This window comes from Pleurodeles waltl, chromosome 3_1 (assembly GCF_031143425.1).
Source record: "Pleurodeles waltl isolate 20211129_DDA chromosome 3_1, aPleWal1.hap1.20221129, whole genome shotgun sequence".
Lineage (NCBI taxonomy): Eukaryota > Metazoa > Chordata > Amphibia > Caudata > Salamandridae > Pleurodeles > Pleurodeles waltl.
The window spans coordinates 1,683,347,762-1,683,360,750 of record NC_090440.1 but is presented as its reverse complement, the minus strand read 5'-3'; the positions used below and the strand labels follow the sequence as shown (position 1 = coordinate 1,683,360,750).

General features: G+C 42.7%; 1 protein-coding gene across 1 annotated transcript in view; it reads right to left on the bottom strand.

Moving 5' to 3' along the window:
- The window catches only part of ITGA4 (integrin subunit alpha 4), a 365,777-nt gene that overhangs the window by 236,018 nt on the left and 116,770 nt on the right, over positions 1-12,989 (bottom strand). The window lies entirely within an intron of this gene.

The following is a 12,989-nucleotide window of genomic DNA, read 5'->3' as shown; positions in this document are numbered from 1 at the left end:
TAGATTTACTTAGGTGCTCATGGGGTCTATCTTATTTCCCAAGGGTTGATAATGTTTGTGCCATGGCTGTCAGCGTGGAGCGTTTTGCTGTTTGTATGCAATTATCTGCAGTATGTCACCCTTTCTTTGCTTGCCAATATACGTTCTTCTGGAGCATTTAAAAAAAAAAGTATATGTTAAGTCTGTTGGCTTGCTGTGGTCTCACGCCCCTGTCTGTGCCCAGTATGCATCAAACAGCCTATCTGCAAGATTTGTCCCAGGGAGCTGTCTGTGTTGGTAACCTTGGGGCACATTAAAACAACCATAGTGATGGGTGGAATTCCTCAGCCTCTGGCAATCAGTTAGGCTGCATTCCAGACTATCATTGTTTTGGCCACTGTGCTCTGCCTCAAAGATAAATGTTTAGCCCAAACCTTCAGGCCACCTCCTTCAAGAACAAGCACAGAATTATTTCCCGAGTAGTTTTAACCTTTGTGGGCCTGATTGGTGAAATACAGCTTCAATCATATGGCAGCGAGCTATGGACCCACACCCAGTTCACCTGTTGAGGTTAGGACATCGCATTTAAAAAACAAAATATGATAGGTAGGATGATTGCAAGAGTCTCAGCCACTGGCAATCACTCTGGCTATATTTGAGTCTATTCTTTTTTGCTCACAGTGCAATTTCAGATATAGATCAACCACATGCAAATCAGCGATGGCCATGCTTCAATATGAACAGTTCAGTCTGAAGAGCCACTCTACGTCCCGAAAGAATATGAGCACAAGCAATCTCAATCCAGTCTTATTGGAAGTCATACTTGAGTGTTACATTAAAACAACAAACGGTGCTTAAGAGGGCTGCTTACAAAAGTCTCAACAGCTTGGCCATCCGCCTATTTCTGACAAATGCGCCACTCAAGGTGGGGAACAACCATATGCAAATCAGTCTTTGTCCTGCTTCAGGATTAACAGTGCAGTTTGAACAGTAAGGCCTCTTCTTAGAATGATGGACCTCTACAGTAGGACTTCAAACCCTAGTGCTTCCTTGGCATCCCAGATCCTTTAAATGACAATAAGAACACTCACTTCTCCTCAGCACAGCCAGTAACTCTTGAGCTGGGAAGTAGGTAGGTAATTGTTTGTGTGTTAACACTACTGGTCCAGATAGGACCCACAGAATTCTGATTCAAGATAGCCAAATTGTGGGTGGGTGAGGTGGTTGAACGTTCCCGCTTGACTCTAGACAGCCATGCTAAGTGATCAATGTATTTTTCCCCTCAGAGAGCTTGAGAACCATTTGAGCCTACTGTGGATTCTCCTGTTTCATTGGAATGAGATCTCAGAGTATACATGAGTCCATTTGACTCCACGTGTGAATGCCCATCATAATTATGTTTGGTTTCATGCATGTCTTCACACCGTCCAAACTGACCATGGGAGCCTGTTTGTTTGCACTCCTTTTACTTGTGCCTAGAATAGGTATTCCTGTGGGTGGGGACACTGTCCCTTTCGACTTTAAAGTAACTGCAGTGCCTCTGAGTCTTAGCATCACCCCCCTCTCTCTGTGCCTGATTCTGCTTACCTTTTGTGTGGGGAAGATATACATTTGACCTGGACAAGCTCAATGTGGCTCATAAGAAGCAAGGGTTGACCACAATTCCCGCATACCCTGATCACACCAGTAGTTCATTCCCCTCTGGCACTGGAGTGCTCCACTGCCTTCCCACATTCAAATTTTGCACATGATCCCTTTGCTCAGAATTGATCACAATTACTGCGCCCAACACTCCCACCTCACATGCCCCCCTGCTTGGCCAGAACAGTATTACACAAGCTCTTGTTGTGTAAATAGGAGAGTCACCCAAGTGCAGCTTACGGGATGTTATCCAGAGACAGAACCATGCTGACTGCTACCTCCCTTCCAAACTATGACTATATCTGGGCCCAAGACAAGGGAGGAGCACTGTTGCGACTGTCCTTTGAGGAAAGGGACCATTGTGTCTGTGACAAAGATGTTGAATTGCATCTTTCATGAAAAGTGCCCATGCCCCTTAGGTCTTGAGCATTGCATCATCTTCATCCCCAGGCATGCGATTTAGAGGGAAATAGAGAAGGTTGCTATGAGCCCAAACAGTTACCTCTGAACTTCATGGTCCAAAAAGATGTTGGTATTTGCATTTGTATCCCCTGGTGAATACCTCAAAATATTAATGTCTGCATTTTTGTTTTGATCTTTGCCCAGAGGATATACTTGCCCTCAATTCTGCATCCGTGTTCCAAAGAAAGACCCAAGTAGGAGGATGCCGTTCGACTAGGGTTGAGTGGGCTACACAGGTACCACCCATGGGCCCTATGCCACACATTGAAACAGGAAAAGCCTTTATCTCAATAGCCCACCAAATTCATGACCCCTCTCAGCCTATCAACACACTAGAGCTCATCCCCAAACATCTTCTCTCAAGCCCAGGAAAAAAGGATCACCATTGGTCTTGAGGAATCAGAATATGATCACCCTCTGTAAAGGAGTTATCTTACTGGCCCACGGATGAGGTGGAAAAAGAAAGACTTCTAGGTCAAGAACTTTATAAAAGCATGTGGCACAAAATAACATATTCTGTACAGATACCACGATTGCACAAATAAATGGCACATTTTGAAAACCGCTCCAAAGTGCAAAATAGGTAGATCCACATTAATGCACCTACAAAATGTTAATTGGGGAGGAGGGTGGATGCTGAAGGAGATATCAGTGGCAGCATATTCTGGATACATTTCATCAGGATGGGATTCAGCAAGGCGCATAACACATCCACACTGGACAATAAGCATGATGTCACAGTTCACTATTTTACTGCTGTTTAGTGTATCATAAATAAATGATAAGTAGAGATGTACGCCCAAAAAGATGTATAGTTTCTCTATGAATTATTCAGACAAGGTGAAAAGTGAGCAGGTGCTTACAATATTATCGCCCAATACAGACATTTGCAAAAATCCAAGTATGATTAAATAAACACTAACCTAGAAGGTCACCTTAATGAAGCTCTTATACTAGAAATTCTGTTCCTAACAAGTCAGAGGCTGAATACTGGAGTTTGCCTCTCTACCTTTATTATCCTGACCTTGTGCTAAGGGGCTGAATTGGTTATAATCCGTTCTTCAGTTGAAGCCCGATAGATGTGTTACACCAATATATGATATGGGTCGACATAATAAATTGAGTTTGGGGAGATTAGTAAAACTGTGAAGAAATGTAAAACATGAATTTATGTGACCAGCCTGTACACAGTCTGGTGGGTTGGTAAATCAAAATCATAGAATGCTATAGGCCCACTTTCGAATTAATTGTATTTTATTCACTGACTACTGCATATGTAAGTGAAGTGTTAAAGAAATGTGTGTAATTAATTATGTAAAGCTTGAATACTAGTACGAAAAAAAGAGGGTACTACATTTGCAACAGATTCTAAATATTTTTTTGCCTAGCATAAACCTTGTTATGGGTGTTACAGACACAGAAGCAGTGCTGACCTCGTTGCCGGCTCCACAGTACATGTTCATTCTGCTGTATGAATGGTGGCCCCCTGTGTTTGCAACCATTCTGAGAGCTTAGACTTGCCTCGAGTGTGGGCATTACTCTATAGCACGAGGCTCGGTACACAGAGGAGCGCGAGAACGGAGACAACGCCCAGGACAACTCACTGCTTCCGAGTCAAAAACATGCCCATCCTCGGCCACGAAAAGCAAAAGTGGCATCCTGAGAGGTACCTAAGGAACCTGGCATGCTACCCAGACATGCGATGGCTGTACTCCTGAATAACAGGGACCCTAATCCATTTACAGCAAGCACGCAATAACAGCCCACTCAACAAAAAATGACAAGCTTATCCAAAGCAGCGGTTCAACAGCAACGCAACTTCTTCTATGAAGTGAGAATGACACTAAGATGCTGCTTTTCCTGGCCGACCTTAAGAACCTGACTGCTAATAAAGTTATTTTCTTCAAAGATGCCAGTGAGTGGGTGGAGACACCGCAGACATAACAGGGTACTTGGGAGACATCACATAATCAAGCCCTGACACAAAACGGTAAGAGATAGGCAGTACTACCTGACAAAGAGCAAGCCCACCAGAGAGATTTAATAGGACAAAACCACAGAGTGGCAAGCAGGAACCACTTTTGACCTCCCAGCTAGCCAAGAGTGGACACCCCTGCCACTCTGTGTTTGTGTATGGACAAGATACCATGAAGCACGTCTCAGACTCAAAAGCATCTGAATCAGAGCAGCTGAACTTGCCAAAAATGACTCCTAGATCTGCAGATGAGATTCTCTGACAATTATATCTATTACCCCGCATGGTAATGCGGTATCTGCCGTTGCATGGTATAAATATGCCACAGAATGTTGATAACACATGTTTGTCTCCATAAATGAATGTAACACATCCAACCAATGTCCGATAATACAGGAAGCGGACTTGCTGTGGGGAAAGACGCTGTGATCAGAAAATACGATTACGCAACACAAATACATATAGAGAATAAGGAATGTCATAATTGATTGGAGCTGATGCAATGAGAAGAAATATAATACATAGAGAAGTGCAGTACAGCAGCGGGATATAAGGAATAAGAGGAATTGAACATAAGGACACGAAGAAGGAATACAGCCCTGACAAAGTCACGGGGTACACCCCAGATGAAACACTTGTTGGCAAGTGTCAAGTGATGGCTGGAATTCATGGCTGAAACTCAAGAAAAAATGAATAAAGACTGAAGATTTACAAGAAATGGACATTGGTTGGATATGTGACTTATATTTATTTATGTTGTCATCAGAGGACAAGATCACGGAGTTGGAGGGGTTAGGGGTGATTTTCCTTTAAGTGCACCATCAGAGGTTCTGGACTGATAATATTATAGAACTGTAATGTATAATTGATAGGTAGCGCCATACACTCCTTGCAATCACCCACAGACGTAATAGGTAACATGTTTGTCTCTACTCTGGTATTTGAACCACCCCATCTCACTGCAGCAGCATTTGGTGACAGATAGTCCTAACTTCATCCAAATTTGCTCTACTTAACAATTAGAGTGACTTTTCTACAATTGATCTTATCACAATTGTTTGTTTGGGTTAGGACATAATTTTTCACAAACATTTACCTTTGGGCCAAAAATTGTGCCAGCAGGATGGGGTCTAGGGGAGTGTAAGGGAGGAATAGGATAGGCAAATCATGTACATTGTGTGGGCAGTGAATCATGGAGTTGTTTTGGGGGCTTCATTCCATAAAGCTCAATAAATTAGGCAACTTGCCTCTAGAAGAATCATAGATTTGATAATACTGTGTTATGTTGTATCAAAGTTGCTATCCTTCTAGCACTCCTTGGTGTAACCATCTCTGTTTGCTACGGCTACCTTGGTTGAGTCAAATGGAAGTAATTTGATTATTAAATTAGAATGAAATATAATCTTAGGTCTCACCATCACCTTATACCTCTTGTTGCTTATCTGTGCACTTTAGGAGTGCTTTGAAAGATGTTAAGTTAGCAAGTGCTATAAAAATCTTTGACAATGACTTCCCAGCAGGGAGAGCCATTCACTTGCATGGAAGACACACATATCTAACTTCCACTGCTAGACACTGGCCAGTGGGAATGTTTAAGAAATGTCACTATGAGATTTGATGTTTAATTCTGGCTTTGCCACTTTGCCAAAATATGCTGGTTTAAAGTCTGGGCAGTTTCCACAACAGAGTGGTAGGTCTTTAAAGAATGGTGTCCCAGAGTCTCAACATTGAAACCACTCACACTCCAGTTGTTGCATTGAGCAAGATGGAAACCATGGAACCAGGTGGCATGTTTTTCAAATAATCTCGACTGCCCCTTGGGACAAATTGTGAGCTTTTAAGTAATAATTTTCTCAAACTATTTCTCTGCTCCTTTTTTGAGTGATAGGAAAAACTTAAATTAAACTAACCACTGGTAGTAGTATGTGACAGGAAAATGGGACTGTAACCAAACAATCATTTGACTTTATCCATGAGTGAGAGACGGAACGCTCAGTCTTCTAGTCTACTAACTAAAATACGGTGTAGTGAGAAAGTTATGAATCTTGAAACAAAGGGGACCTGCAATGTATTGTTGGTACTCCTGCTTCACCAAATTGTTTGGGGACAGTCAAATACTACACTTCTTATGCCTTTATTTTCTTAGTTACCAATATGTGAAAGAAGTGGGTGAGTCACTGAAGGCTCGAGCCAAGCTTGAGCCAAATGTCTGGCCGTGACTCACCTTGAGGTTCTTTTCGAACGTTCATGTAGGTTATTTTTGTCACTCACACTCTAACCTCATGCATCAAGAATTAAAATACCACGCATGAAATTTTTGTGTAAAATGAGAGAGCGAAAGGGATACCCATTTAGAAGGTGAATTGCACAATGTGAAACCAGAAAATCAATCCCGGCTTCCCCACTTGACCAAACCTTGTGACCCTAGGCAATTGTTTGATTTGACTTTATCTCCTTTTTCTTCACTAGCACATATAAGAGCACCTTAAAATACACGATTTCAGTATATGCGTTATATAAAACCTTCTTGTGTTTGATTAAATAAACAATAATGTTGCCTATGTATAACAACAGCCAAGGCCACCCAGATGGGGCACACGACAACCAACTTACTTCTTAGTTCCCTGTTGGCATTATTATCAGGTTAAGAGAGGCGTGAATGTTTCCGAGATCATAGTTGGTAACTATCACTTTCAAAAATACTTCTCAATGCACTGCTATAGTCTGATGGTATGTGAAATGCTTCTACTTGATAATGTAATATACTTTTTTGAATTTTGAAGAGACAATCATATTTTTAAACATTTGTTTTGAGATGCCTTTACAAACGAAAGTGTTGCTAAAGTTAAGTGCTCCAGGACACAATATATGCTTATTTTCTTCTACTTATCATTTTTCTGAATGTTAGTGCTCAGTCAAGTGGAGGGGACGCATATACGAGTCAGGAGGGCCGCAAACGGTACCCGAACAATACTTTGAGTATCACCTGGTTTCGTTTTGCAGTTTTGCAAACACTGGTGCAGCTGGCAAGGAACACTACTCTTGTGTGGAACATGCCAGTTGTGGTCAATATATGCAATAAATGTAATTGAGTATTCCCAGACAATCGAGACGAGCAACACCTCAAAATGTCTGCGACCAGTCACTGCTTTTTGAATGGCCCCATCTTCCTCCTGTTCTCATAATCGTGAACAGACCACACAAGTACATATTTGTTGCATGGAATGTGAGGAGTATGCGTTGCACGTCTAAAGGCATAAGCCGGTTTGCAACACATGTGGACAAAACATCAGTACAGGATGCTCGATGGCCTATTCCATCAACAGTAACAGTACCACAAAGAGAGAAAGGCAAAGAGAGCTTCTGATACAGAATTTCCGCTAAATTGATTTGAGAACTCCTAATGGCGCTGCTTGAAAAGGATCTACCAGCAGCCCCTACACACTATTCAGTTTTCAGGAATGCAGCACTGGATTATACTCTGATCAGTCTTCAGCTCTTCGCAACCGTTTCAAAATAGAAAAAAGGAACAGAAAATTATAATCTTCCGCATGTTCTTACAATAGCAAATTTTAACTTCCCTCTGCAGAAAGTATGACCTGGCTGAGGCAAAATAAGTAGTGAAAATCTAAAGATATTGAAATGAATGGACAAAGCAAAAGATCTGTTGAAGAAGTCGAACCACGTGTTGGGAAACATTGGTAACAAAAAGAGCTTAAAACAATAAGCCATATTACACATCGGAGGATTAGGTTGAAGGCATTTTAAAAGACCCTGATGTAAAAGCTAGTAATGAGAAGGAAACAAACTATACAAGTAATATTTCCAACAACAGTGTTGTAGAATGGAGTGGTGTAGAGTGTCAGACTGGAGTGGCATAGAGTGGAGTGTGGAGTCTCAAAGTTGAGTGTCAAGGAGCTGAGTAAAGCATCAGAGTGGAGTAGAGTACAGTGTCAGAGTGGAGTCGCATGGAGTAGAGTTATATAGAGTGGACTGTCGTGGAGTGGAGTATCGGACTCTGGAATGGTGTACAGTGACAGAGTGGAGAGCTATAAAGGGTGTGGAGTGACCGAGTGGAGTATCTTAGAGCAGAATGGCATAGTGCACTGCCATCGAGTGCAATAGAGCTGTGCGTTTTGGAGAGGAATACAGTGTCGTGGAGTGGAGTGAAGCACAGTATGAGTGGAGTGGCGTAGTGTGGAGTAGAGATTCGGAGACTGGAATGGAGTTCAATGTCATGGGGTGGAGTACAGTGTACTAAAGTGGAGTGGAGGACAGTGTCAGAGTAGAGTGGCATGGAGTAGAGTGGAATGGAGTGCAGTGTCATACAGGGGAGTGGTGTAGATGGTGTGGAGTGGCATAGAGTGTAACAGTGTAAAGTGGAGTGGCATAGAGTGGAGTGCCATAGAGTGTCAGAATTGAGTGGAGTGGAGTACAGTGACAGAGTGGGTGGGGGTACAGTGTCAGAGTGGAGTGACATAGAATACAGTGTCACAGAGCAGACTTGTGGAGTGGAGTCACGTAGAATGGAGTAAAGACTCAGACTGGAATGGAGTAGAGTGGAACAGTGTGTCAGATTGGAATGAAGTGATGTGTGAGAGTGGAGTGTTGCAGAGTAGAGTATAGTGGAGTAGAGTGGAGTGGCACAGAGTGAAGTAGGGTAGTGTGGAGTGTTGTGAGTAGAGTAGAGTGTTGTAGAGTGGGGTAGAGTGATGTGGAGTAGAGTAGACAGGTGTAGAGTGGAGTAAAATGGCATGGAGTGGTATAGAGTAGAGTGTTGTAGACTGGAGTGGATTAGAGTGTTGTAGAGTGGAGTGGCATAGAGTGAAGAACAGTGGAGTGTCGAAGTGCACAGTGTTGTGGAGTGGCATGGAGTGTCGTAGATGAATGGGCTATCACAAGGGAGAGGTGTAGAGTGTCGAATGGAGTAGTGTCATACAGCAAAGTGGCGTAGAGTGGTGTAGAGTGAATGGAAGTGGCACAGAGTTTTGTAGACTAAAGTAGTATGTCATAGACTGGAGTAGCATAGAGTAGTGTAGAGTGGCATATAGTGGAGTGGGGTGGAGTGGCTTACAATGGAGTGGCTTAGAGAAGAGTGTCCTAGAGTAGAGTGTTATGGGGTGGAGTGCAGTGTCATGGAGTGGAGAGGTGTGGAATAGAGTGGAGTATTAGAGTGGACTTGAGTAGTGTAGTGTTAAGTAGCATAGAGTGGAGTAGTATAAAGCAGAGGGGAGTGCAGGGGCATAGAGTGGAGGAGCATAGAGTGGAGTGGCGTACAGTGGTTTACAGTGGAGCAAAGTGGAATATGCATGCTGTGGTAGCATACTGCCATTATAGATAAAACATTTTCAATTTAATTGGCAATTACATTTGCAGACAAACAGTTTTATGGCCAAAACTATACTGCGCACAAATGATAATGTGTGGAAGTTGTATTAAAATATTTGTTTCCACCACACTTCAGAATTACAAAACAAATATGCCTTCACCTGTGTCTTCCTAATTCCGATATATTCAGAAATATTTGCACAGCCCATTTACAGGGACTTAAATTTTGTTGTGTGCTAGAAGAAATAACATCCTAAATCTTTTACTTTCACATCCCCAGTCCCCCACAAGATTGCTACATAAATCCTCTAACATTGCAGTCAGAGAATGAAAAGTAAACACCAAGCTCCCTGGAAGACAGAGCCTAACATTTGACCTTGGTCTTTGCACAGCAAATGTGACAAGATAAAAACAAAATTAAAGGCTTGTTTATTGCTCATTTGCTTCTGAACACCAACATGAGTATATGGGGTGCTTCACCAGCACCTACATCTATAGCATGGGAGTGAAATTAAGGAAGATGATTGTTTAAGTTATGCCATTAGAAAAGAGCACTGGTCAAAATAAACAAGGTCCTAGACAGAACAGTGTTCTTCATAGACATGTGAGATTGATGTACTAGTAATGATAGGTAGAATTAGTCGAGCAGAAAGATAGGAGGCAGGAAACCTTTTCAAGAAACATATCATGTTTACCGCTGTGAACTAGCTTACAGGAAACAACTGAAAACGCCTGTGCCTCACAAACAGGAATAAAAGAGTTCCTAGAAAGTGAGCACACATGGAAGAACATAAGGTGCCAGTCAGAGAGGTGGTAAACAGGCTATGCTGCACAGGAGGGGCAAAGACATGCTGAACAGCAAAAAACAATACATCTAGCAAAAAGAAAGCAAGCAATTGGAAGTTAGAGAACATAAAGTCAATGGTAAGCAATGCGTGGAAAGCATTTGTAGGGAAGCTGTCAGCATGTCCCCAATACGCCTTTGCAACAGACAGCTGCACTCACTGGTAGGCTTTGACACAAAAAGGAGGACAGGACAGTGCCCAGGCCATAACGGACTTCCTCCAGCTGCTCTTTTCAAAATACACTATGGCTTATGGCCAAATATTTCACTCAACTTTGCAATCAATATTTATTTTCCAAACCATTCCAGAATCTTGGTGCAGAGCCCTACTGTTGCTGCTCCATTAAAAGAAAAATAATATAAATACAGCAATTATCCACTAATAGCATGACTGGATAGTGACACAAAATACTTTGCAAATTGTGTACTTCAAGATCTGGAGCAATGGGCAGAAGCTACATACAATTCCTCTTTCATAAACTAGTTTTGGCATGGTATTGGCACAGACGAAGACATTATTACACTATCAAATCTAACTACAAATGTGCCTTATTAAAAACTACCTATTATATCGTAGTTTCATAAATCTCAAATCTGTCTTTGACAAAGTGTTAATGTTAGAAATAAGGTCTTTAATTGGCAGAGGTATGCACCCTGTCTAAGTAGGAACCACAATCCTAGTCATGGTAAGTCAGACGCACACTTTGAATTAACCTGTGTTCATCCTCTGGTAACTTAGCATAAAACAGGCAGGCTTAACTTAAGAGGCAATGTGTAAAGTATTTGTGCAATACACACACAGTAACACAATGTTAACACCACAAAAAAAATCTGCCCTGGTTTAGAAAAAAATGAGAATATTTATCTGAGTAAAACAAGACCAAAACAACAAAAATCCAATCAGTAGAAGACGAGATATGAATAGTGCTTAGAAGTCATTAGCAGTCAAAAGGTTACTTGAGGTCTTGAGGGACCAGTGCAAACCCAAATTTCAAGCCAACCACGATGGAGGGTAGGCCGGCTACAGAAGCCACGAAGGGTCAGCTGAATCAGTACTTTTGATGGAGCAAAGTATCGACATCGAGGGCTCTATACAGAGGTATTTACCATGCAGTCGGGTCACTGCATCATCATCATCAGGCTCCACTGAAGTGTATGCAATTTGTCATTGTTGAGTCATGCAGAGTATCATCATCGGGCCGTGCAGGCTGTCAGTCCGCTGCCGTCAAACAGCCTCTGAGTCAGTGTTAATGGAGCAATGCAGCAGAACTTCTTACACACTCAAGGCAATGCGTTGGCTTTTGCAGAAATCAGCTGCAGAACCTGCCTCTGAGGCCCAGGACTAGAGAGGGCACCTCAGGCAAGGGTAGGACTCATAGATGGCAGAGTCTAGCAGCACCAGGAGAGATGCAGGCAGTCTTTGCTATCCCTTGAGACTGCAGAAAAACAGGGATCAAGCAAGCCAGACCGTGGAGTCACTCTGAGTTTAGCAGGATGGGTCCAGACCTTGTCCTCAGCAGGGCAGAGATCAGCAGGCAGCAGGGCAGCTCAGCGAAGCTGAGAAGCAGTTCCTTAGAACATCCTGTCCAGGCAAAGTGGCGATCCTTACAGCACAGCAATCTTTGCTCCAGCAGAGTTCTTCCCAAGACAATAAGTGTATTGATTTGCTAAGGTCAGAGCACCACCCAAAAGTGTGGTGGAAGTGGAGGTGACTTCAAAGCAGCTTCTTGAACTGCACAGGTTCCCCTTTTATCTCAGCCCTGGCTCCACACTATCAATTGGGGGTAATCAGCCCTTTCTGTGGGGTCAGGCCACTAACCTCTGAATTGTAAGTGCGAACGCCTCCCATCCTTCCTGCCCAGGAAGGTCCATCAGCATGCAGATGAATGCAGATGTAGTTGAGTGTCCTGTATTGTAGCTGTCTGGAGGGAATGCACAAATGGAGCCTACACCTAGCCCAGTCCAGACGTGTATTGGAGACAGGCTGCCAGGCACACAGAGCAATGTAATAAGAGAATTGCCCACTTTCTAAAGGAGGCATTTCTAAAATAGTAATATTAAATCTGACTTCACCAGTGGTAATGTATCATTACCATTCCAATGATATGAAACATGATGCAGCTACTCCTTTCTGATCAGGACTTAAAGCTTAAAAATATATTAAGGAATTCACAATGCTAGCCTATGAGAGTAGTAGGCCTCACTATGGTGAAAAACAAATTTGGGGGTAAAACTTAAAGGTGAGGGGGCTTAAGCATAGGGACTGTGCACAAGTCTTGCTTCAGGGAGTCAAATGCTTTTTGGCAGGCCTCCTCCTAGATCACATTTCTGGGCTGCTTCTTAGAAGTCAGCTCAGTCAAGGGGGCAACAATGGTGCCATACCCCTTCATGAACCTCCTGTCAAGCACCAACCTCTTCGTCCCACAGAGACACAATGTTGACCAAGCTTCTTGTTCCCAATTCCACCTACACGTTGCATGCCTCCCACATAAATACACGTGATCAGCACCACAATGTCCTGGGTGAAAAGGGATGGATGAGAGAAGGAGAGAGACACTGGATTCGCAGGGCTGGATCCGGACGCCTAGTGATGGTTCTTGAAGAGCCAGTCTTTCCTATGATAAATTGCACATCAGTCAAATTACTAATATCTCATAACCCATGTATACTCTACTGTTAAACTATGATGTGCAAGCTAGATGTACCTGTTGGTATCCCCTTTCCCGGTTTTGATGACTCTCCCTATCTCTAGGAATTTTC